Source organism: Lissotriton helveticus, chromosome 1_1, assembly GCF_964261635.1.
Source record: "Lissotriton helveticus chromosome 1_1, aLisHel1.1, whole genome shotgun sequence".
Classification (NCBI taxonomy): domain Eukaryota; kingdom Metazoa; phylum Chordata; class Amphibia; order Caudata; family Salamandridae; genus Lissotriton; species Lissotriton helveticus.
This window is the reverse complement of record NC_136057.1, coordinates 1,149,235,705-1,149,260,562: the sequence shown is the minus strand read 5'-3', so window position 1 is coordinate 1,149,260,562 and position 24,858 is coordinate 1,149,235,705.

Here is a 24,858-nt window from a genome sequence, read left to right as displayed (position 1 = left end):
ATTGACTATGACACAGTCACCCTGTATAGTTTTTTTAGTGTCCCCAATCCAGAACACTCTTCTTAGTGAGGTAATTCTACTAGAGTTTGAGAATTGAAGGGGTCTATTTTGACTCAACCACTGCAGTACTTTATTTCGCAGTGACCATGGAGGTTCTTCGACATTATCTGCCAGTTCGGGGACCCCGGTAAGGATGACAGTATATGGGGTCGCCTCAGGTGGCAGATGTATCGGACGCCTATACCTTGCACCTTTCCTCTCAACGGCCTGAGGTTGTAAAGACTGGCCTTTGTGTGTTGTATGTGGGATATCCTTCGGTTTAACTGGCTGAATTTTTACTTCTGAGGGTGCCGGAGTTATTTGAGAGTTATCTATAGCGCAATTTGGTTTTCCCTTCCCATCTGTTGGAGTAGGTCTTGGAGTGTTTTTTGTGGCCCTCTGGACGGGTTGTGTATTTACAGCTCTTTCGAGCGGTACAGGCTGTGGTCGGGTAACTGGTACAGAAGGTTGAGCCAGTTTACTGGCCTCTTTGGGTTTCCCCTCCCCTGTGGTAAGTGTGCCTAATGATTTCTGTGTGAAGACTGGGGTGTTTAATTTCGCTAGTTGTTTTTCAATAATCATCAGGCTCTTTTCCATAGGTTGCAAATAGCGTTTTAGCAGCTCCCCCATACTATTTATCAGAAGATCATGTAGTGTTACGCATGAGGTGCATGGATCATGTGTACCACCCACTACTCCCCGAGTTTGTGAAATCTCCCGCGGATCAGTATTCTGAGATACAGAGATGTTATCAACGTTTGTGGGGATAGGAGTAGGCTGATCTAACACAATTATGTGACTGTTTGAGTTGGGGGGTGACTTGGTTTTGTGTAAATCAAGAGTGTTCTCATGTGAGTTCGTCTCCCTGATCGTCCTTTTGGCTATTGCACCCTGCCGCATACCCATAGAGTTCGCCTCTGTTATGTCCGCATGGTTGTGAGAAAATTGTAGATCAGGTGTTTTTTCAAGATCGTCACTATAGTGGGAACCTAGTGATAGTTGGGTAGCGGATAAATCCACGGTGTTTGGGACGGTGTGTATCAAAGCGTTAGTATTTTCTGCTACATTGAGCAGAGGGGTGATCGGTCCCTGATGGATGGGAGTTTGGGCAGAAGCTAAAGGACCCATAGAGGATCTTCTCGCGACTTCCAGTTCGTGTGATACTCTACGCTCCAACATGTGTATACTCTGCTCAATCACTTCATTAGTTTTAGTAATGAATAGATCTATAGGGCCTGTTATCTGGGCGACTTTAAGCGCCTTTTTACTTCTAGTGCCCTTATTCATTACTGCACAGCGAGAAACAGGATAAATGATAGATAGCGGATAATGACTGGCAACAGTATACAACAACCACGTGAGTCAACACAGTGTGTAGCAAAAATAGGAATGAAAAAAAAAAATTAGAATACCGTGGCCCAGTCCCGGCGTCCCGCTCGCGTCCCGCGAGACGGGGGTGACGCTGTATTTAAGCGCCTCCTGGCGCGCAAATGTCGCGGAGTGTGCCGCTATGGGTGCTGGGTATAGAAGTCTTTTGGCCCCACACCACGCTCCACTCGGTGGCCGGACCCCCAGGTGGTACAGGAGTCAGGCGGCGGGAGGCGGGTGGTCGAAGACGCAGGTTTTGGCAATCCTAGTTGGGCACAAAGTCAGCAGAAGGTCCGTGAGCACAACAAATAATGTGACAGAAGGTTCCCCCCCTCGACCGGGGTGACGCTGTATTTAAGCGCCTCCTGGCGCGCAAATGTCGCGGAGTGTGCCGCTATGGGTGCTGGGTATTGAAGTCTTTTGGCCCCACACCACGCTCTACTCGGCGGCCGGACCCCCAGGTGGTACAGGAGTCAGGCGGCGGGAGGCGGGTGGTCGAAGACGCAGGTTTTGGCAATCCTAGTTGGGCACAAAGTCAGCAGAAGGTCCGTGAGCACAACAGATAATGTGACAGAAGGTTCCCCCCCTCGACCGGGGTGACGCTGTATTTAAGCGCCTCCTGGCGCGCAAATGTCGCGGAGTGTGCCGCTATGGGTGCTGGGTATTGAAGTCTTTTGGCCCCACACCACGCTCCACTCAGCGGCCGGACCCCCAGGTGGTACAGGAGTCAGGCGGCGGGAGGCGGGTGGTCGAAGACGCAGGTTTTGGCAATCCTAGTTGGGCACAAAGTCAGCAGAAGGTCCGTGAGCACAACAGATAATGTGACAGAAGGTGTTTGATTATCATTTTAATTGTATGTTGCACACTCTGTTATGAGGACTCACAGTTGTACATGTCCAACTTTCCTGAAAGATTAGAAGATGGCTTGCACTGATGTACAAGTGAAAATGGAGTAGGAAGAAAAGGCAGCATCTTGTCTAGCTCAGGGAGAAGAGCCAGAGCGAAAACGCAAGCATGCACAGCATCAGCCAGCCATATTGCAAGGTTAGGAAGAGGAGGAATGCAGGCAGGGACGTGCCAACATTGGGAGATGGTGGATGCGGAGGTGTCAGGGAGACCAAAAACTGAAGAATGGCAACTTACAACATGGAGCAGGGAGAAGACAAGTGCATATCTTAGGGGGAGGACTTCCCTTCTGGTAGAGAGGGACAGGAAGTGCCTAATAGGGAGAAAAAAGGGGGCAGGGTAGATAGTTTGAGCACAAGTTACAATGGTGGGAAATTGTCCCACCCTCCTACATGGACTTGAGAGATGACACAGTGACGTGCATCTTCTGAGGGCAGAGGGTGTAGTTGGTATCTCCTGGCAGGTGAAGAGCACCCGTTTCTGTGCTGGATGTGGGTCTGTGGGCACTGTTTATCTTCTCCTGACACAACAGGACCTCTGAGAAGGAAAGACAAATGCTCCTGAACTCTGCCAGACTGGGTGAAAGACATTGTGGTGACAGCAGGTCTAGCTTGTTATGGTACTGACTGGAACTGCAGAAGGTGACACTTAGGGGGCGATTACACCGTCACATAAACGGGACAGAGCGACCTCCCGTCAGCAGTCCTGCCCACCTCATTATGATGCGACTGCATTCTGGCATTTCCCTATGGGAGCATGCATTATGGCTGTGAATTGGCCATAATACATGCCCCCATAGGGAAATGTGAGGTGTTGTTCATCCCCGCACCCTGTGACAGACACTTAAACGTGCCTGCCATGGGGTGCAGGGATCAACAGGGGGCACCTCGGCCCGCAACTGGAGGCCACACACACAAGGGGGCCGTGCTGGGGGCCCCAAACATGTTTTCTGACATGGTTTTTATGTTGGACAGGCCCGCAAGGAAACCATTCCGGAAACCGTACAGATGAATCCCAAAGGTGGAAAGGCCCACCCTTTGGGATTACATGCTGGTTCTGACTGGGCGACGGGCCCCTTGAGCCCATCGGAAGCCAGCATGAATGACCAGCTGGTTTCCATTCCGACCGGCTGATACATAATTAGCCAGTCGGAATTGAAACCGAATATGGAGGTCGGAAAGCCTATCCGACTTCCATTGTAATAGGCCCCTAAGTGTTCAGTAGGGAGCAGGGTACTAGAAGGAGGAGGCAGCTTTGCAAGTCTGTCTTGTTCATGTCTTTACCCAACAAGTGATGACAGAGAGTGGGATAGCTGGTTTGGTCATCACTGTGCAGAAAGTTAAATGGGGGGCTTTCTCAGGAAGGTGACACTGGAGCATTATAGTGGTGGTACTGGGACAGGATGTGATGGTGATGATGGTGATTGTGATAATAGTAGTGGTGGTAGTGTTAGTGATAGTGGGGGTGATAAGGGTGGTAATGGGTTGATATGGTGGAGGTAATAGTGATAGTTGTGATAATCTTAACAGTGTTAGTTCTCAGGGTGGTGGTGATAATGGCAGTGATGTGGTTGAAGTGAGGTTGGTAATGGTTGTAACAGTGCTGGTGATAGTGATAGAGGCACTAATGGTGAAAGTAGTGGTGATGTTAGCAATAATGGTGATGTGATAGTGGTGTGGATGATGGTGATAGTAGTGGCAATGGTGCTAATGGTGCTTGTGGTAGTAATTGTGATGCTGTGATAGCGGCAGTAGTCATGAAGGTGGTGTAGTGGTGGTGGCAGTGATAGAGGTCTTGGTGGTGGTAGTTTTGGTAATAATGGTAGGGTTCATGATAATGGTGACAGTGATGGTAGCATGATGGTGATAATGGGGGTAATAATAATGACATTGATGTGGCGGTGATGCTGGTGGTGCTGGTTTTAGGGGTGGTGATAGTAGTGGTCATGGTTGCCATTTTGTTGGTGATAGTGGTGTAGTCGTGATGGTGGTGGTGATAGTCATGGTTATAATATTGATAATGATGGCGGTGATCGTGGTGAATATTGTAGTGATGGTGGTGATAGTGGTGATGCTGATAGTTATAGTGGTTGTGAATGTGAATGGCAATGGTGGTGGTCATAATGGTGATGGCCGTAATGGTTGGGCTGATGATGGAGATACTACTGATGCTGGGAAATAGATTTTGGTAAGGCTAATAAGAATGGTGATGACAATAACAGATGTTATTGACAATAGGGGAAATATGGGCAATCTTAACACTGATAATTGTGGCAGTGAAATGGTAATGTGGTGGTGGTATGGTGGTGTGGTAATAGTGGTGGATGTAATGGCACTGATGGTAATGATGGTAGTAAATGTGCTGGAAGTATTGATGGTAATACTGGTGGTGAAAGTGGTAATTGTGACGGTAGTGGTAGTAATAGCGATCTTAATGTTTGTGACTTTAATTTGGCAGTCATGGTGGTAATGTGGTGTTTATGGTCCTGTTACTAATAGTGTTAGAGGTAACAGTATTGGTCATAATTAATTGTTGTGATGGAAATAGTGGGCGTGGTAATGAGGTGGTGATACAGTGATAGTGGTGTTAAGGGTGGTGCCAGTAATGGCAGTGGCAGTGGCAATAGTGAAGTTACTTGTGGGGTAATGGTAATAAGTGGTGATAGTTGCCATGCTATGCATGACGACTTATAGTAAAGTTTTGTTCCATTCTTAAACATTTGCACTATTAAAGCATTTTCGCTTCTTTTTGCTTACAAAATGTATCTTTCTTAAGTAGTGGAAACAGCACTTAATCCTATTAATAAAAGATACTTTTTTGCCAATGGATGAATGCTTTTTCTTGTTCTGAGATTCACACCTTACTAAATACTACATGTGAAACATACCATTTGCCTCTTATCAAGGAGACAAACACATACAAAGTGTAAAAAAAGATGATGATTAATACTGAGGTTGTTCTCAAGGCATCAAATTCCACTTGACATCAGGGAAGAGGAAACAGCAAAGGAAGTGTATCCAGAAATAGATCCAGTTGAGTTACAAGTGTCGGAAGCAAAAATATAAGGGAACAAATGTATTGGAACCCAACCATCAATTGATAATGTTTCGTTAAATATGCTTCAAACAGGAGTTGACATTGCTTCATCTTAGATTGGGAACCTTCAACAGCATTCTAAGGAATCATGTTGGAGAGGACATATAAGGCATGGCCAGCCCCCTTTCCTTAAGCAGCTCATGATATTCAGTTCAGGAGGAGCCTGAAGACGTGGCTTTTTAACTCTTAGTCTGTTTCTTTATTAAATGGTTTCTTTTATTTTCTTTTTGGTTTCTGTTCTTATAGTGTTGTGTTACCTTTTATCAGCCGTTGGTGGAAAAAAGCGTCGGGACACTCCAGTTCTAGCCGTACGCTATATAAAAGCAACGTAACATAACATAACATAACATTTGTTAGATACATGAGAGAGGAACCCAAGCTTGACACTCTTTGGCTAGAGTTTAATTCCGCTGTCCCACCATCCCCCTTCATTCATTGGGCTCCATGTAGCTAGCAGAACACTTCTCCAGGCAGAGATATCACAAAACCAAGTTTTGCAAGACAAGAAAAAAATTGTTTATTAATAAAATTGTGTGCATGTGCTTTTCCTTAATGATAATAATAATAGTAATAATAATAATTAAAATAATAATAATCATGATAAGAAGAAGAAAAAGAAGAAGAAAAGTTCCCTTTGCTAAATATACTGCATTAGTAGAGTTTAGTCAAACCTGACTGAAAGGAGTAAGAACATAAACTGTATTGTCTCTCTCTCTCTCTCTCTCTTTCTCTCCCTCTCTCCTCTTTCTCTCTCTTCCTCCCTCTCCCTCTCCCTCTCTCCCCCCTTCTTGTAGTTTTTTCCAAAATATACTTAGTAATTTCTTAATATGGTCCAGGAAATGTCACTCCAGTGGTACATCACCAGTTACTTATCCATATACATGTATGGGAAAACAGTTGCTTTGTCTCAATAAATTGAGGTCCAGAAAAACAAGAAATTACACTGACATTAGCAGTCAATACTTATCATAACGTGTCTCGCTGAGTCAATCCTGCATATATCAGTAATAAAAGTCCCTCCTTGAAGCTAGCATTTTGTATAAAGTCTGCTGAGTCATCTGCCTCCCCTTATGATAGGGACGGACTAGATCTGCAAATCCCCAATCTGCGAAAAACCATAGGCATGTGGTCTGGCCCTCCTTTGTGTTAGCCTTCAACTTTGGGAAACGTACCAAATCGTGTTCAGTTTTTCTCAAATGTTTCATTTGATGAAATACCAATGTGAACAGCTTTTCAACAGCATAAATATGCCATACCTTGGACTACCTCATGTTGGAGGGGGTGAATTAGTTGTTTCCACGTATGACCTAGTGTGACGCAGACAGCAAGCAAAACGTGTGTAGAAAGTTTGCTTGTGTGTGTAGTTAACAGGTATTCTAGATAATCACCTGTATCTACTACAAACAGTTACAGGAGATTCCTAGATAGCTAAATAGCTGTCATTAGCTTAATTGTTTCTATAACCTTCTTTCAAAATGTTTGGATCTGGCCACAGAGCTACCATATTTGAGCCATCGTTCCCATCTCCCGCCACCTCTCCAGCATGTCTCTGGTGAGACAAACATTGTGTAAAGCCTGACTGAAAATACCACACTGAGATGTTATGTTATGTTATGTTATGTTAATAGTACTTATAGAGCGCACGATTACCCTTGGGTGTCCTGGAGATAATCATGTAGCCATTTTCTTTAGGTTGTGTACAAATAGATGCCTTCACTGTGTGGGACAAAGTGTTCAACCATGAGTTCTCTGTTATTTGCACCCCTAGTTCAGTTTCCCATGTGAACACAGATGGTGATTTTGTCTGCTGATACCGGATACTAAGTAATATGTATAAATTCAATATCCTCCTGTTCGTTAACTCACTTTTTAAGAATGATTCCATTGGGGTAAGCTACCTCAATGCCTCTTCTCTCTGCTTCTGTTGAGGAGCCCAATGTGCTAGTCGTGTATAACTAAAGGGGTTTATTCTAGGGATTTGCCAAAGCTGTTGGCTTGATGCCTGAGATCTAATTACGCCCTTGTGATATAAACCACGTATTTTCACAGTGGGGCTATAAACCAGTTTCTAATGCACCTACACTGCACGCCTGGTGGAAAGTCAGAGTTGTTAAGAACTGGGGAGGGAGTTGGAGGAAACCTAGTCAGCTCACCACATCTTATTGTCACTGACCAGCGTCTCATGGCGATTCTAGTTGGTGTTAAAAGATTTTCTGCATCACAAGATTTAGCAGGTAGCCATGAGAGAACATGTAGGATAAATGTTGCTTATTCTTTTTCTACCTGGACCCATAGCTCCTCAGAATTTGTAGTAGAGGCCATAGTTGTGTACCTGAACATAAGTCTCCAAATGTGGTAAACACAAGCCGGCTCCATATGTAGCTTTACAGAATGTTTTTGGGGATATCCTAGAAATTCCTTTACCCCATTGTTTCTAACTCCATCTTTGTATTAGTGACTGTTTGAGATGTCAGAAAGTAATTAATTGCTTTTGCCATCAGCACACAAAGTGTACCTTTAAAGCCCTTATAGAATGTAGATGTGAGGCATCTGAGCCTGGTGCCTTATTATTTGGCAGGTTTATTATGGCATAACTGCCCTCTTTGGCTGCAGTACAATTGTTGATAAGGTGTACTTTCTGTTGCCCAAGCGGTGGGACTAGGATAACACATAGATAGTCAGTTGTGATCAATTCAGGTACTTCTTCCCCTTTATATAAAGCTGAATAACAATTTGGGAAATTCTGAGCAACATCTTTGAGTAACAATACCATATTCACAGAGGAATCAATCTCAGTTTTTAAAAGATATTAAAACCAATACAATCAAATTAATAAAATCATTACATCGTGTGAGTCATAACCATAACATTCTTGTATTAATGACATCACCAGTAAGGCAAAACATAGTTATTTCACAGAGAAAAAGCAATTACAAGTATGCTAAAAATCCTAATGAATCATATCAATTATTTTCTTCTAGATACTAATGGTTTTTCTCATATTGATTGCTTTCACAATAAACAGGGCAATGCTATAGCAAGTCAGGGGGTCACCTAATGTCTCCAAATATTTCAAAGCTACTTTATGTGACTTAATATTATGGGTGATGAACAGTGGTTTTAAATAAAAACATCTAGAATTCTTATAAAAATGACAAAACAGCATAAAGTGCAATGTGCTCTGTTTGCTTATTTTGTCACATGGAAATAATATATCTTCAGGCAGATGAGACCGCATTATAGGGAAGGCTACAAGATACTGAACAATGCCACATCTTAATCTTGTTAAGACAAAACGGTGCTGGGCATAGGTCACATATGTCAAATAGTTATTGGCACTTAGATCTCTGGTCCGTCCTATGTTGTAAAAAGGTGTCTCTGATCTCTTTCTTTGTATATGTCAGAATTTTGGATGTTTCTGACCATACTGATGTTTTATACATGTTTTCTAAGGCAGAATTAATATATAACAGCCATGGTATTTTAAGTACATCATGCAATTTAAGACAATCTAAAATATTTAATTTAGTAAAAGCAGTTTCTTCCCTTTTCCATATTGGGTCCCACAGTAGCAGTGGTCGGGCCAATAGGAGGTCTTCCAGAAACTGGAGACCCTCCTCAAAATGTACAATGGTGTTTGATGAAGATGGCGTTAAAAAAAGCAAATGTTTCAGGAACAGGCTTTCCTGCATTTGAGGGCCTTATTTCTTGTATGGCCCTATAGCCCTGCCCCATAAAGGGCTATACTTGTTCCTTTGGCTTTATATAAAGCTACCATCTCATTAATTGCAGATTCCCCAATTTGGAAGAAAATTTTAAAATGCCCTGGATCCTGCTCATTTTAGCTCTAGTATTTGAAATATTTTGGGACCATGAGCCATTTTCCGTAAAAACAATACCAAGTTAGCTAAAAGAATAAACAGTCTTAATAGGGCTATTATAAAAAAAAAGGTTTTAAGTAGGTTTTGGTTTGGGCCCACAAATCATGGTATATGTTTTAGATTTATTTATGACCATTATCTTCTGTATCATAAAAGTTGAAAATACGTCCATCAATCTCTGTAGGCCTATCAGGGTTCTGGCTACGAGTACGTCGTTGTTCGCGTAGAGTAAGAAAGGTATCGAATGACCTGCCACCATAGGGGCCTCAGCCTGTATCATCTGCAAATAATTATCTATCCCATTTATAAATAGAGAGAATAAAATTGGTGCTAGCACACAACTGTGACGGGCCCCCCGCCCCACTTTAAATTTGGGTGTGCATTCTCCCTGGGGGCCAAAATGGATCTGGCTAGATAGTTTCTCGTACAGACGGGAGAGGAATCCGTTAATCACCCTAAGCGCTCCCATCGAGGTTAGGGTTGACCAGAGCAAGTTATGGTCCACTAGGTCAAATGCACTGCTTAAATCGGAAAAGCAGAGGTATATGGAGCCTTCCTTTGCCCTAGTATACTTGCCAGTGAGCAATGCTAAATTTGTGCATAGCTCAATGATCCCTATTCACTTTCTGAACCCATACTGCACTGGTGTTAGGACAGAGTATTCAGTTGCCCATTCTTCAAGTCTTAGTAAAAGGACCCGACCCATCACTTTCATAGCAGTATCTAAGAGTGAGATTGGCTGATAATTTCTAGGATCCTCTTTATCCCCCTTTTTAAATATGGGTATATATATAAATTTCTTTATTCGGTTTTTCGCAAAAGAAAACCATAAACGGAACATTAAAAATACAATTTACATGTTTTCACAAATATACAAATAACTAAAATAGGTTCCAAAGAGATTCATACAAAGACAGTTTTACGAATAAAAAGAGAATATCAAAACATTTCGATTCATAGAGATTAAGTTCCAGAGGGCTTTTTACAGGTTTTTCCTATGCTTCATGATACATTTTAGGAAATTAAGAACAATGTAACAAACAGATTCAGATTCCAACATTTTAAGGCGAAGGAAAACAGGCCGGCAATGTCTAAGACCCCAGCACTTCAGTGTTGGTAATAGCCAAATTTTCCTATGTGGGTGGTAGAATTTACAAAGCATGATAACATGTAAATTTGACTGGTTTGATTCCCCATCGCAGGGACATGGGGGAAGGCTTAGGTCCCAGCTGTTAGTCACAGGGAAAGCTACCAGTCTAAAAAAATATCTAATCTGAATCTGGTCAACAACATTCCCTCATAGGTTGTGACCTGAAGGGTTAAATACGGCTGAATGCCATAAGTTAGCTGAACCATGTTCGCGTGGAGGACCGAAGATTTTGTCGCCTCGGAAGTCAATCTCAATGTCTCTAAATGACAGAGGGCTTGTTGCTTTAAGGCTTTTTTCGGGAGGTCAGCTATTGACTCCGGGTGGAAATAATATTTTTCTAGGCCAAGGTCTTTAAAAAAGTTTCTAATGTAGCAGAGCCACTTTACTTTTGAGGACTGGTCAAGAGCCACTGTGTCAGCTACAATTGCCTGCGTCAGTGCATTTTTGACAGAAGTCCAAATGCGCCGCCACAGCATCAATGGTTGAATCTTGAGCAAGTCCTCTAAGTAAGGAATTCCTAGTTCCAAATGAGAGGCGTAAGTTGAGGTGCCTCTCGGGGCAGCTAAAAGAAATCTTAAGAAAGTGTTTTCTGCTACCTGGAGGGCGCTGGTGTCAGTGTGTCCCCAGACTCCCGCTCCGTATAGGGCAATAGCCTGGCACTTGGCGCTATAAATTTTCAGTAGCTCCACTGGTGCCCTCCTCCCCAATCTCTGGGAAAAACTCATCAGTGCCGCCATGGATCTTCTGAACAGAATGCACCGAGTCTCTACTGCTGTCTTCCATGTCAATCTATCATCTATCATGATGCCAAGATATGGGTACTGGGCAGTAACCTCGAGTTTTTGGTTGTCAAGATAGATGTCTTTTGCTCCTTTTCTCCCTTTGCCTGAGACCATGACAAATGTTTTTTTGACATTTACTTGTAGATCCAGACCGCCCATAAAGGTCGTGTATTTATTCAGAGATTTCTGGAGTTCGCGCGGTGTGCGCGCGAGAATGACGGCATCATCTGCATAGAACAGAGCGGGAATCAGGCGCTGTTTTACACGTGGGAGGTCCTGGGCCCCCATCAACATCTCTGGCTCCAGGCCGTTGGTGTATAATGAGAAAAGAAAGGGGGCCAGGACACAACCCTGCCTGACTCCACGCTCTACACCAAAAGATGCCGTCAGCTCTCCACTCAGGCCAAAGCGCACTCTTGCCGAGGCACTAGAATAGAGTTCCCTCAGAAAATCTAAAAGGGAGGAATCCACTCCCATTAGACTTAGGACCGTCCACAGTTTTGAATGCGAAACGCAGTCAAAAGCTGCGGACAGGTCTACGTAGACCATATAGAGCATGTTCTTCTTTGCCTGTATATATTTACCCATAATTAAACTGAGGTTAAGGGCCTGCTCTACCGTCCCAAACCCCTCTCGAAACCAAACTGGAGATCAGAGATAATGCCCCTCTCCTCACCCCATTGCTGAAGTCGCTCGAGGATTACTCTCCCAACGACTTTGCCGAGTGAGTCCAGCAATGAGATGGGGCGGTAGCATTTCACATCCTGACGATCCCCTTTTTTAAAAATGGGGACCATAATAGACTTGGTCCAGGAATTTAGCACTCCCACATTTGCGGCGGCTGTGCACACTCTAGTAAGGATCGGGGCCCAGAGGTCCAAATTATGTTTAAATAGGTCCACCGGGACCCCATCTGGACCTGGGGCTTTTCCAGTCTTACTTACTTCCAGGGCCACTATTAAGTCGGGGGATGTCAAAAAGCAGCGGAATTGGGTATTGTACTTTTGGAAGTATATTCGCAGTCTCTCCTATATTTACGTTGTTTTTAAAAATGTTAGTGAAGTGGGCGACCCATGTTTCTTCGTCTATGGCCACTTCAATCTTAGGGCTGTTGTGATCAGTAAGATAGGGAGATCTAACAGTTCTCCAAAAAGCCTCGCTATTTTTTGAGAGAGCGCTCGTATGCAGGTCTTCCCAGAGTTTCTGTTTCAGTTCTTGGGTTCTTAGCCTGCGTTCCTTGGTGTATTGGCGCCTAAGAAGTTGGATCTGCCCCGCGTCTCTAGGTTTATTATGTAGGGCGAGTTTTAGTTTAGAAAGGGCTATGGTACAGCTATGGTTGAACCATCCTTTTTTCGTTGGATTCTTGGGCACTGATTTTGCAGTGAGTAGTCCCTTGATTTTCTCTAAGATTTGACTGAAATTATTTAGGACTTCTTGATGGTTGACCGAGAGATCCAAGCATTTTATTATATTGGGATAAGCCACTTCGACCAGTTTTTTTGTGATTTCATTTGGATTAATTTTACCCCATTTTATTGTGTAGCCATTCTGTTTTCCTAGCTCTAGCTTATTCTGGGCAAGAGTTTTCGCTATTTCTATATTTCGGGGCTTATAATCAGTTAAGTAAAGATCCAACCTCAACGCAAAATGGTCACTCAATGTGTTGTCGATAACCTGGAAAGTTTTAGCTATGTCAAGCAATCCAGGAGACAAAAAGATATAATCAACTGTCGTTTGGTGACCTCTGCCCACATAGGTCGGTTGAAGGGAGTTTTGATCCAGACTGGGGCGATTAGCTATTACAAGGTCCAAGTCTGAGAGCAGATTATTCATGGCGTTCCCCACCTTGGTATGTACAAAGTGGGCTAATGGAGCCTCGAATTCGTCCACTATCCCGCAGCACTGTGAATTCGCCTGTGGGCATGGATGGAGGTTGAAATCCCCTCCCCATAAAAGATGAATTGGCCCGTGTCCATCCTATAACTGATAGAGTTGCATTAATCTCTCTTGAACGTTACGCAAAAGAGTCAAAAATTGATCATCCTCTAAGTTGTTGTAAGAGTTGACCAAAAGAATAGACTCCTTATTCGCAAATAGAAGAGAGAGGATTTGACAATTTGACTCAGAATAAACCATGAACACTTTTAGATGATTCACTGTATTAGCTATGTATGTTATTAACCCTCCTTTAGGCCTACCAATTGAGCTACACACGGCTGGGATAAAGAAAGTTTTAAAGCCCAAGAGATGAAGCTCTGTTATGGACCATGTCTCATGGAGACAGATTATTTTACATGGTGCCAAAAAATACGAGGCAGTCCCATCCTCGATCTTCGGGCGTAAACCCGCCACATTCCAAATGAGGGTGGGTATAGGCAAGGTATCAGCTTTTAGTGCAAAGGTTTCAGTAGTTACCGCGGGTGATCTTATTCCTGGGGTCGTTCCTATTTTGGGGGGCGGCTTGGGTGAATTAGGGTTAGCAGATTCAGTTTCCGTTGATGGTCAATCGACCATTTCGAGTCCGCTAAATCTGTTGCTCAGCGGGATGTTATACCAAGGGTCCCAGCGGGGCGGTTCTCTGTGAGCCGTCCTGTGTGTATGTGGGCCCCATTCTTCCCAACCTCCACCCTGATAACGTGATCCCGCAAAGTGCCCTAGAGTTATCATACTCACAATGACGAGGGCCTCCATATTGTCTTGTGTTAGAAAAGTCGATCTGACGAGGAGGTGGTGCATGCCAGGATGAATCATAATCGTGAAAAAGGCCATTTGGTTGTCTTGAAGGGTAGAAAAAGGAGAGTGGTTTAATCCCTATACCTCCATTTGCATTCGTGTGATCCCAAGAGCAGATATAATCTGCCACGCGGGGGTCTTCAAAAGTAATCACAACACAGTCCCCTGGAATCGTTTTTTTGCCTTTACCCACCCATGGAGTCCTACGTACTGTCAGGATCCTTCCATGCCAGGTTGGAGGCATGGGGCGATTAGTGTGTAGCCAGTGTTGTGCCTTGTTTTTCAGGGACCACATAGGTTCAGCGTTGTGGTCCGCTAGCTCCGCGACGCCAGTCATTACCACTACGTAGGGTGATGCGTCCGGTGGCAGATCAAAAGGAAATATAATCTCCCCGGGTCCTCTAGAAACATTTCTATTACCTATTGGAACCGGAGGATTAGAGCCAGAGTTTGAGTCACCGGAGTTTTAGGTGTTACTTTATTTGCTTGCACTGTCTTCGATACAGGTGTTGTTGTTGACAGGGCGTTTCCCTGTGACTGGGTAGTGGCTACATTGGTAATTGGATTCAATGTGCTCTTAGTGTTCGTTATTATAGGTGTTACAGCCCGGGATACATTCTTTTGGGTGGTAGCGGGTTTCGGAAGGGTATTTACTGGCTTGAGGGAAAGTTGCTTATTATGATTATTTCCTCCAGTTTTTTTGACACCTCCCGGTTGTTTATGGTGAGGGAGGTTAACCACCTTAGATATCTGAATCTCCAACTGCGCTAACTTTTGTTCTACTGGTTGTAAATATAGTTTAAAGAGGTCAGCAATCTTGTTTAGCAGCTGTGAGTTATTACTCTCTGTTAAACCCTTACTGGTGGATAGGTGAATGGACGATTCCAAATCAATAGGGGTAGGAGTTTCATGAACAACATGATGGATCAACGCGGGAACTACCAACTGTTCTACTCTAGGGGGTGGGATCTGGGCGATACTAGAGGTATGTTCCGTCAGATCAGGGATAGGGTGTTTCGGATCATTCTTTCTTTTACTTATTGCACCCTCCCTCCTCCCTCTTGCTAGGATTCTTTCCTGTGATGCCGTTAGTGAGAGGCTTAGGGGTAATAGCTCAGGTGTTCTTTGGAGATCAGAGCTTATCTGTGAATCTGAGAGCTGAGAAGCTGACAGATCCACATTGTTAGGCAGACTACGTCTGCCCTCACAAAGCACCCTTGGCCCTTCATTATTGTTACCAGGAGCGGGTGTTCTAGCATCCGCCAGATTACCCATGGAGGATCTTTTGGTGAATGCTAAATCCAGGGACACCCTTTCCTCCATCAGTGAAATACTTTGATCTATGAATGTGTTGGCCTTTGTGATAAAATCATCCATAGGACCTAGCAATTTACCCACACTACCCGGGGCCTTAGTTTTATTTCCTCTGGTCATTACCATATTACCTAAAAGGTGACAAAGAAGTAAGCGAGGTACGGGGAAAGGGAGATGGCCCAGTCCAGTCTCTCCGGTCCTCGAACGGCCTCAAACGGCCCGCCCTTTGCCCGGGCTTCGCCCCGGGCGCTCCCGCGCAGCGGCTGTTCAACCTTCTAAAATAGTAAAAGGGAGGATTGATGGGCGGGGGGGGGCGGGGCCAGCAGGGAGAGCAGCCCAGGAGGAACAGATTGGGCTCGCAGGGACTCCTGGGTGATGGAGTCCCTGCTAACGTGCTCGCAGCCCTGCCAGCACCAACACGCCCCAAGTCCTGGCACAGGAGACCGCCCCTCTCCCAGCAGCAGCTCCCACTGGTGTTAGACGCACTGCGGGACCCGCAAAGCGGGTCCAGCGAGGTGCTGAGGGTTTTCCAGGGGCAGAAGAAGTTGGCTAGAAAAGCAGCAGCAGTCCGATGACAGGTCCAAAAAGGCAGGTGAGCGTCCCACGAACAGAGTCCTGCAGCCTGTTTTTACTCCGTGGGCGGGGGGGCGGGCCAGCAGGGAGAGCAGCCCAGGTGGAACAGATTGGGCTCGCAGGGACTCCTGGGTGATGGAGTCCCTGCTAACGTGCTCGCAGCCCTGCCAGCACCAACACACCCCAAGTCCTGGCACAGGAGACCACCCCTCTCCCAGCAGCAGCTCCCGCTGGTGTTAGATGCGCTGCGGGACCCGCGAAGCGGGTCCGGCGAGGTGCTGAGGGTTTTCCAGGGGCAGAAGAAGTTGGCTAGAAAAGCAGCAGCAGTCCGATGACAGGTCCAAAAAGGCAGGTGAGCGTCCCACGAACAGAGTCCTGCAGCCTGTTTTTACTCCATGGGCGGGGGGAGGCGCCATCAGGGAGAGCAGCCCAGGTGAAACAGATTGGGCTCGCAGGGACTCCTGGGTGATGGAGTCCCTGCTAACGTGCTCGCAGCCTTGCCAGCACCAACACGCCCCAAGTCCTGGCACAGGAGACTGCCCCTCTCCCAGCAGCAGCTCCCGCTGGTGTGAGGCGCGCTGCGGGACCCGCGAAGCAGGTCCGGCGAAGTGCTGAGGGTTTTCCAGGGGCAGAAGAAGTTGGCTAGAAAAGCAGCAGCAGTCCGATGACAGGTCCAAAAAGGCAGGTGAGCGTCCCACGAACAGAGTCCTGCAGCCTGTTTTTACTCCGTGGGCGGGGGGCGGGGCCAGCAGGGAGAGCAGCCCAGGTGGAACAGATTGGGCTCGCAGGGACTCCTGGGTGATGGAGTCCCTGCTAACGTGCTCGCAGCCCTGCCAGCACCAACACGCCCCAAGTCCTGGCACAGGAGACCGCCCCTCTCCCAGCAGCAGCTCCCGCTGGTGTTAGACGCGCTGCGGGACCTCGAAGCGGGTCCGGCGAGGTGCTGAGGGTTTTCCAGGGGCAGAAGAAGTTGGCTAGAAAAGCAGCAGCAGTCCGATGACAGGTCCAAAAAGGCAAAAAAGGTCCAAAATATGGGTATAATGATTGCTTTTCCCCATGTCTGTGTGATTATATCTATAGCAGCTATATTGAACACTCTGGTTAGAATGGGTCCCTGTGAGAGCAAACAAAATTCTTCTTCTACATAATAATGACACTGCCTTTGCTTTAGTGGGGGCTGAACAGTTAAATTATAGGGAGTACAATAAGAACCTCATCTGTGTGTATCGCATTCCAATAAATGTGTTTCTTGAAGGAGGGCTATATTAATTTCATGAGTACCTAACCATTCCTGTAGGGTCCTGCATTTCAATGGGGAGCTAAGACCCTGCGAGTTTAAGTTAAAATTGTTAACCAATACACATTTGTTCTAAATGATTTTTACAACTCTTATCTGATGATCATGGATGATTCCCCAACCTCTACATGCATCAACTCTGACCTTATTTCCCATACTGGAGGACATTTCAATGTTCCTGTACCCTAAGTAGGGATAGAATAGAACTTAGGATGGAAAGGGGAAACAATAAAAAATTAAGGTAATAAAAATATGCATAGAAAATCACAAACAGAAGGCACCACGCATGCTGTCAATTTGGCTCCAGTTTGGCACTGAGAGGGGAAGCTACTCATTAAGCTACCCATGTCTGGGCAAAAAATGGCTTATGCAATAAACTAAATTATATAATATCCCTAAACAACATATGTGAGCCCACTGACCTATGACAAATATCACTTTAAAGAGCAGAGGGAGCTTAGAAATCAGCATATATGATGGTAATCATTGACTTAAAGCAAATGTAGCTTCACATTAACGATAAATCAGCCAAATAGGCCTGCAGTATGATTGGGTCTCTGTACATATTTCCTCCTCAGATGGTGCCTCTGTCAACTCTTAATCCTGTACTCACCAGAGATACCTAGCCTCCCTCTTATTTGTATTTGTCTATTTTCTCTGTCAGAAGCTGTGACTCAACCACAGGGATCCTAGGTCACCTCACCATGTTCATTAACTCAAGTATTTGGTGTCCCTTTTTTGTTAGAAGTGACTGAAAGTTGTTTTCCTTTGTAGTTAAATGAGAGACAAAAAGGGAATCTCCAACAATAGGGAATGCTTTCAGCGAGCAAGTGTGTAAGATTAAATGTCTTGGAAAATGGTGACAGAGTCTCCAAAATGAAAATTGCCCATTCGTCCGGCAGCTGTGGCAATTTCTGCTTTTATCCAATTAAAGTGAATCTGAGCCAGAGCACCCAGGGGTAAATTCCTTAGACTTTTGAAAGTCAAAAAGACCCTATGGGTCAGGTTCAAGATTCTACAGATGCTTTAAGAATAGTTTTAAAGAGTTTCAAGACATGTTGAGGTAGATCTGAGCCTATTGTATTGAAGTTTATACTCTAATCCTTAGGATGTTTTAGCCTGTGTGGTTTTCTCCATTGTCAATTTTGCCTTGTGTCTCCTGTTGGTGCTTCCCGAGGACCAGTATTCCATTGTGCATGTTATCCTGTCCGTGAAAGCGCTTTAACAATGGTGTCTCCAGAAGGTCCACTCTTGTTTTAAATATTTGTAGATGATAATCAAGGTTAGATAGATATTTAGAGAAATCCTGGCGAAGCGATGATATGTCATTGTGTAACTCTTGCATGAGCAATTGAAGGTCTCTCTTGGCAGCCGGTGACTGTAAGTCTCCTGTGATTGTCATCTGAGTGAGAGGGGGCTCAATAGAAAGATTTGACGGTTTGTCAGTTGATGCAAACCCTTCCTTGATCATAGCAGTCTTGTGATTTTTATTATTAGACATTGAGGTTGGGTCGTCTTAGATGGACTACTGATTATGATTTCCAAAGTGCCCTGTACAAATGCTTACTGATTCTAGATGAAAATATCACCTTATAAGCAGGTTCACACAATTGCCAACTCGAGATCTAAGTCAGCAACTACACAACAGCCATTCCAATGGATGGACGCTACAACTCACATCTCGGCAGATGGACTACATTCAATCTTAGTTTGCATTCCCCACCTGTCCAAACCTATCCAAACTTCCCATAAGACTGTCCCACATCATGTTCATTAAATCACCCCATGCGTCTTGTGCAGCATATTAGGGACTTCCATAAAGAAATGAAGAGTAATAAAAACCTCACCTCCTGAAATGAGGCTGATTCTTTTCTAGTGACCCCAAAAATATATTAAATGAGTGTTTTCAGTCTCAAACTGGAGCCACCATAAGGTCACGGAGTAGACCACAAATATATGACCTATATGCCAGGCCTGACCAGGACCAGGAAACAGCTTGTTGGTTTTAGTCCCACGTCACAAGGATTGGGCATTAAATTGGCCAGCTGGAACTAGGATGCACAGTGCAACAGCCCCACAGTTTGCTACAAATCTCCAGGTGGGCCTCTAGAGTCCGCAGGCTCCCCTGCGACCACTAGATTCTGCACAGCAAGCTTCCTTTGCACGTGGGCCTTCCCTTTTCCCAAGGATCATCTCCAGGCACTCACTGATAACCACAGTAAAGCAGCAGATGTTATTACAGCTCCCTGCCGGCCCTTGGGATATCAAGGAGGCCCTGTGGACAACCATAGCCTGACACTGCAAGGGTGTTCTTCCTACTCTTCCTCCAAGCAGATGCAGGACAGATGGGTTAGAGAAGCCAGTTTCTGTTTATCGCCATCTTCCCTGTGGAGCTCTACTTCTGCCTGGCTCCTCTGACCAATCTTCCTGCTCCCGACTCCTATTGAGCATCTCTCATGCCTGGGAAAGGGCTCACATTAAAAAATTGTTAGGGTCTACAGGCCAGATCTCAGCAGACACACATGCTCTCCGGTCTGTGCCCAGGCCACGCAACCCCATCCCCTTCATGTAGTGTTTTGAAGATATGAATATGGTATTCCAGACAACTAAAGTTGACAGTAGCCAAATCTAAACAGTTGAATGGGAGAGAAAAAAAGAAAAAGACTAAAATAGATTTAAAAAACAAAGAGGCATAGATATCAGAGTCACAAGGTGAAGAAGATAGACCAGGGGTGACAGAGATCAGACATAAATGTGAGAAGAGAGTGATCAAAAGTACATCCATGAGAGGAGAGACACAGAACTGATAGTACAATTATTCCAGGATTACAGAAATAAAGACAGCGTAAGAGAGATAGACATAGGAAAATAGTGAAAGAGAGCACGAATGAGAGAGATGGATGAAGAGACCAGGAAGAATTGATAAGCACTAAAAAGGGAAGAAGGCACAGAAGGAATTTAGTAATAGAGCAATTAGCAAACATCAAAGACTCAACTGCCGGTTGGGAAAAGAAGCATGCACAGAGAAGAATGATTTTTCTTTATTTGATTCCGATGATGCACAGAACTGATAATGAAATCTATTCCGGGATTACAGAAATAAAGACTGAGAGAGAGAAATCGAGAGACATATGAAAAGAGAAAGAGCGCGAGTGAGAGAGATGGAGAAGAGACCTAGGGGAATTGATATGAGCTAAAGAAGGGAAAAGGCACATAAGGGATTTAGTAATAAAGCAATTAGAAAACATCAGAGACTCAATAGCCAGTAGGGAAAAGAAGCATGCATAGATAAGAATAATTTTTCATTATTTGATTGCGATGAGGCACAGAACTGATAATAAAACCTATTCCGGGATTACAGAAATAAAGAGTTTTTTAGAGTGTGATCGAGAGTCATATGAAAAGCAAGACAGATAGAGTGCTTGAGAGGGATGGAGAAGAGACCTAGGAGAATTGATGTGAGCTAAAGAAGGCAAAAGGCACACCAGGGATTTAGTAATAGAGGAATTAGAAAACACCAGAGACTCAACAGGCAGTAAGGAACAAACATGCACAGAGAAGAATGATTTGTCTTTATTTGATTGCGGTTTTATTTCTTATGAAGCACGATGGTCACCAAAAAAGCTTCATGGCGCCGAGGAACAGAGACAGAGTAAGAAGAAGCACAAGCGTAGGGTCTGACAGAGTGAAAAGAGAGCTAACGGAACAAGTGAGTTTTCAGTGCCTTTATACAATGTGTGACTCCCTTTTTCTCAACTACAGTGGCAGCATGTTCCAGAGTTGAGGACTCAATAGGCTAAGAGCTATTGTTCTTTTTGGCACCCACATTTTATTCTATAGACCTACAGCAGTAGCATGCTGTCTGACTAAAGAACATGGGCTGGAACATTAGCGAGAAAAACAGTAGGAAAGATCAGAATATTAAGTGTTCCAGAATGTTTTATGCTATGGGCAAAAATGTTAAATTAATTGCTGCTCCACGATAATTCTATGACGATTCCAGATGCTTAGGTCACATTATATTGTTTAAGTGGTAAATAAGAAGATTGGCAGCATTGTGCATGTGCTGCAGTTTTTTTCTCGGCGTATGTTGCGATTCTACACATAACATAAATCAGACAGCCAAAAAACGTAGGCAGGTAGCACAGGACAATGAGTCAATTCAATTCAATTCAAATAAGTCTTTATTTTGACTACATGTCATAAAAGACAACATATTTTAAAAAAAAATAAAGAATAATAACAGCATCAATTCCATAGTACATTATTATAATGTATGAATAATTATTTCAACTAATATACTGCAAGATCAAAAGGATGTTCTTGTAAGTTCTACTGAGTTGATCCCATCTACTGATTGTTCCATACACGTCAGTTAAAATCATAAATATTATAAATTGAGGTTAAACACACTAAAAATAAAACAAAATTTACAATACATTTATAATGTTTAGACAATCAAAATTTAAAACAGGATTAGACTGGTGGGGTATTCACTGATTTTAGTTTGTTCCTACGGATTGCCCTCATCCAATTAAAAAATGTGGCCACGGCAATTACTAAACTCTCGGAACAGTCCGTTCTTAAAATCCTTAGCGCATCTGTTCCTCTTTTGATGCCTTTCTGAATGCATATTGGCCTGAGCCACTAATAACGTGGGGATTTATACTCAGGGCATATAAAGAGGACGTGAGCTAAGCTTTCTGGTTGGGTAGTACAGAAAGGGCACAAAACACCATTACTGGTTGACCATTTGCTAGTAAATGTATTAATTGGGAGAGTTCCCACCCTGTACTGGTGGAACCATTTCCTATCCTCAGGAATAGTAATGATATCCCAGTATGGTTCGTAGGCCGGTATATGTTTGTGCTCCAAGAAATCCCTAGTGGTTGAAGGAGCAATACACTTCTGGAAATCTCTTTGAGTTACCATGGCCCAATAGAGCTCCTTTAGGGTCTTGCGTGACGGGAAAGTATTTTGTAATGGGTTGTCCCATAAGTCCCCTAGACCCATAGCTTTATAGATCAACCTAACTTCTCTGAACCAAGGTATTCTACTTCCTTTGTCCATATCTCTAGTTTCTAATAGAGCCTGAGCATAGTGAGAGAGTTCTGGGGTAACCCAGATCCTCCGCCAGTATGCAATCGGTCTAAATCGTGCAACGTCCTCAATTCTCTGACAGCCCAAATCTAAGTAGAGGGGTATCAGCGGTGTAGATGGGGGAAGCCTCACCAGGCCCCTCATGAACTTATTTTGGGCAATTGTCAGGGCCGAAATATTAAATGGCCCCCACAATTCTGCCCCGTATAATACAGAAGCCCGTATTTTAGTATCATATATTTTTAGGGCTGGAGCTATTGGTTGTGTGGCCAAGGATCGTAGTTCTCTTAAGAGCACTCCTGCCAGCTGTGCATGTTTAGTGGATAAGTCATTCATATGGGGTTTCCATTCTAGTCTTGACCCCAAAGTCATTCCAAGATAGGTAAAAGATTGGGTCTGCTCAAGGAGCTCTCCATTCATTAGTGCCCTTCCTTTCACAATCTTGTGCCTGTGCATGACCATGAATTTTGTTTTAGATACGTTGATGGTTAGGCCGTAGTCTGTACAGAAAGCCTCAAAACACCCAATTGCTCTCTGGAGCCCTTGTTGTGTTTTGGAAATTAAAAGGGTGTAGTCGGCAAACATTAACAGGGGTATGGGGACACCATTTAACTTAGGAGCATCTGTAGATAAGTCCTTATAATAATCAATAACCCTGTTAATGTACAACGTGAACAATGTCGGAGCCAAGACACACCATTGTCTTACTTCTCCCAGAGTTGGAAATTTATCGGTGGCCGGCTTGCAGTGGTGACATAACCTCGGCGTCGTCTATCCAATTCTGGATCCTGAACAGCACGAGCCTAGCCACCACCTTCTGAAGACAGGCTATCAGGCTATTTGGCCTGAAGTTGGCGGGATCAGCACAATCTCCTTTCTTAAAGATAGGGATTATTTCGGCTCCCTTCCAGATATCTAGAATTGGGGAGCCTCTAGCGATGGCATTGGCAAGTAACTGTATATACGGTGCCCAGACCTCTCTGCCATGTATAAAGAGATCCGCGGGTATCGTATCCAGCCCTGGAGCTCTCCCTTTAGGGACAGTAGTTAAGGCATATTCAACTTCTTTCAAGCTGAATTGCAAAGGAGTAGTAGTTACATCGTTAAGGATGATATTACAGCTTGTCCCTTTATCCCAATCAGAGCATGCAAACTGAGTCTTACAGTGCGACACCCACGATTCAGGAGGGACATAATTTTGCAGGTAGGCCCTATAGCACCCCTTACCCCATTTTACCAAGTCCCAGAAACCTACCATATTTCTCGACTTGCTAGCTTCAAATAGCTCTTCCCAATATTTTTCATCCCAGGATTTTTTAGCTTCCTGCTGGGTAATTTTATAGTTGCGTCTTGCAACATGTATTAGATCCCTATTCTTCGATCTTGCTGCTGCAGCAAGTAATTTATATGCAGCCCTGCAACTTTTACCGTACCAAGTTTCTGCCTGCTTTCTATTGTTACATTGTGGGCCAGTTACCTCTTTGATAAAATATTTACTAAGACTAGTAAAAAGTGTTGTGTGAATTGGAACAACCTTGGACATAAGATCATCATCAGATATACATCCCTGGAGCTCTGTGGTTGCGCTTACTACTAGTTTGCCCATTTCAATAATGTATTCCTGTTTCAGAAGGCACTCAGTCCATTTCACTCTCCTAGTATCATTTGTGGGGAAAATGTCAATGGTTATCTAACTGGCTACAGCATCCTTTGCTTTAAATAATTCTAGCTCTAAACTAAGGGGGTTGTGGTCACTCTCTATTCTATTTATAATAGCCATGTCATGGATGGATGACCAGAACTCTAGGTTGACTAAGATATAGTCTATCCGACTAGTACGCACCCCATTATCAAATGTAGGTCTCCCCTCTTCGTCTGGTTTTGTACAGCCATTTATGGCCCTAAGGCCCTGTTCGAGGCATAGGGCTTTGAGCTGAAGAGCAGCCTGAGTCCACCGTTTGATGGGGGGGATGGTCAGTTGAGGAATCTGCCAACTGCGATCTTCTCCCTTGGTGAGTTCGATGTCATTTTGATCCAAGGGTTCAAAAGAACAATTGGTATCACCTGCTACCAATAAGTTTACCTTGCCATTATAAATATCCAAATGTTGGCCGAACTTGGTGACTATCTCGGAGGGTTTACCTTCTGGTTTGCCCCTAGCATAGATATTGAAAACAAGTAAATCTCTACAGTCGGGACATTGTAGCTTTACAATAAGGATATCATTGCAATTAGAATTTATTTGTTTAGTTGTGTACCTATCATCCTGCTTGATCCAGGTGGTCAGGCCCCCCCATAGGCCTGCCTCTTTTGGTATGGACTGCAAGTACAAAAAAGTTCAAATAGCCCTGCCTAAACTGGGGTACCGTCTGCCATGTCTCATGGAGTAATATTACCGTATACGTGTCGATAAAAGTTAACCAATCCAGGGACACTAGTTTGTTCTTGAGTCCTGCTATATTCCAGGACACCAATAGTTGGGCAAATGTATTATTACTAATGCACTCGTCTGTCTGTGTGTGCCTCTCTGTGTGAATGTTCCTGAACATGGCTTTAGTCCTTGTGGGTGCAGTGTACTTTATATTTAGACTATGTTCTGCTCTAGAGTTTACGCCTATA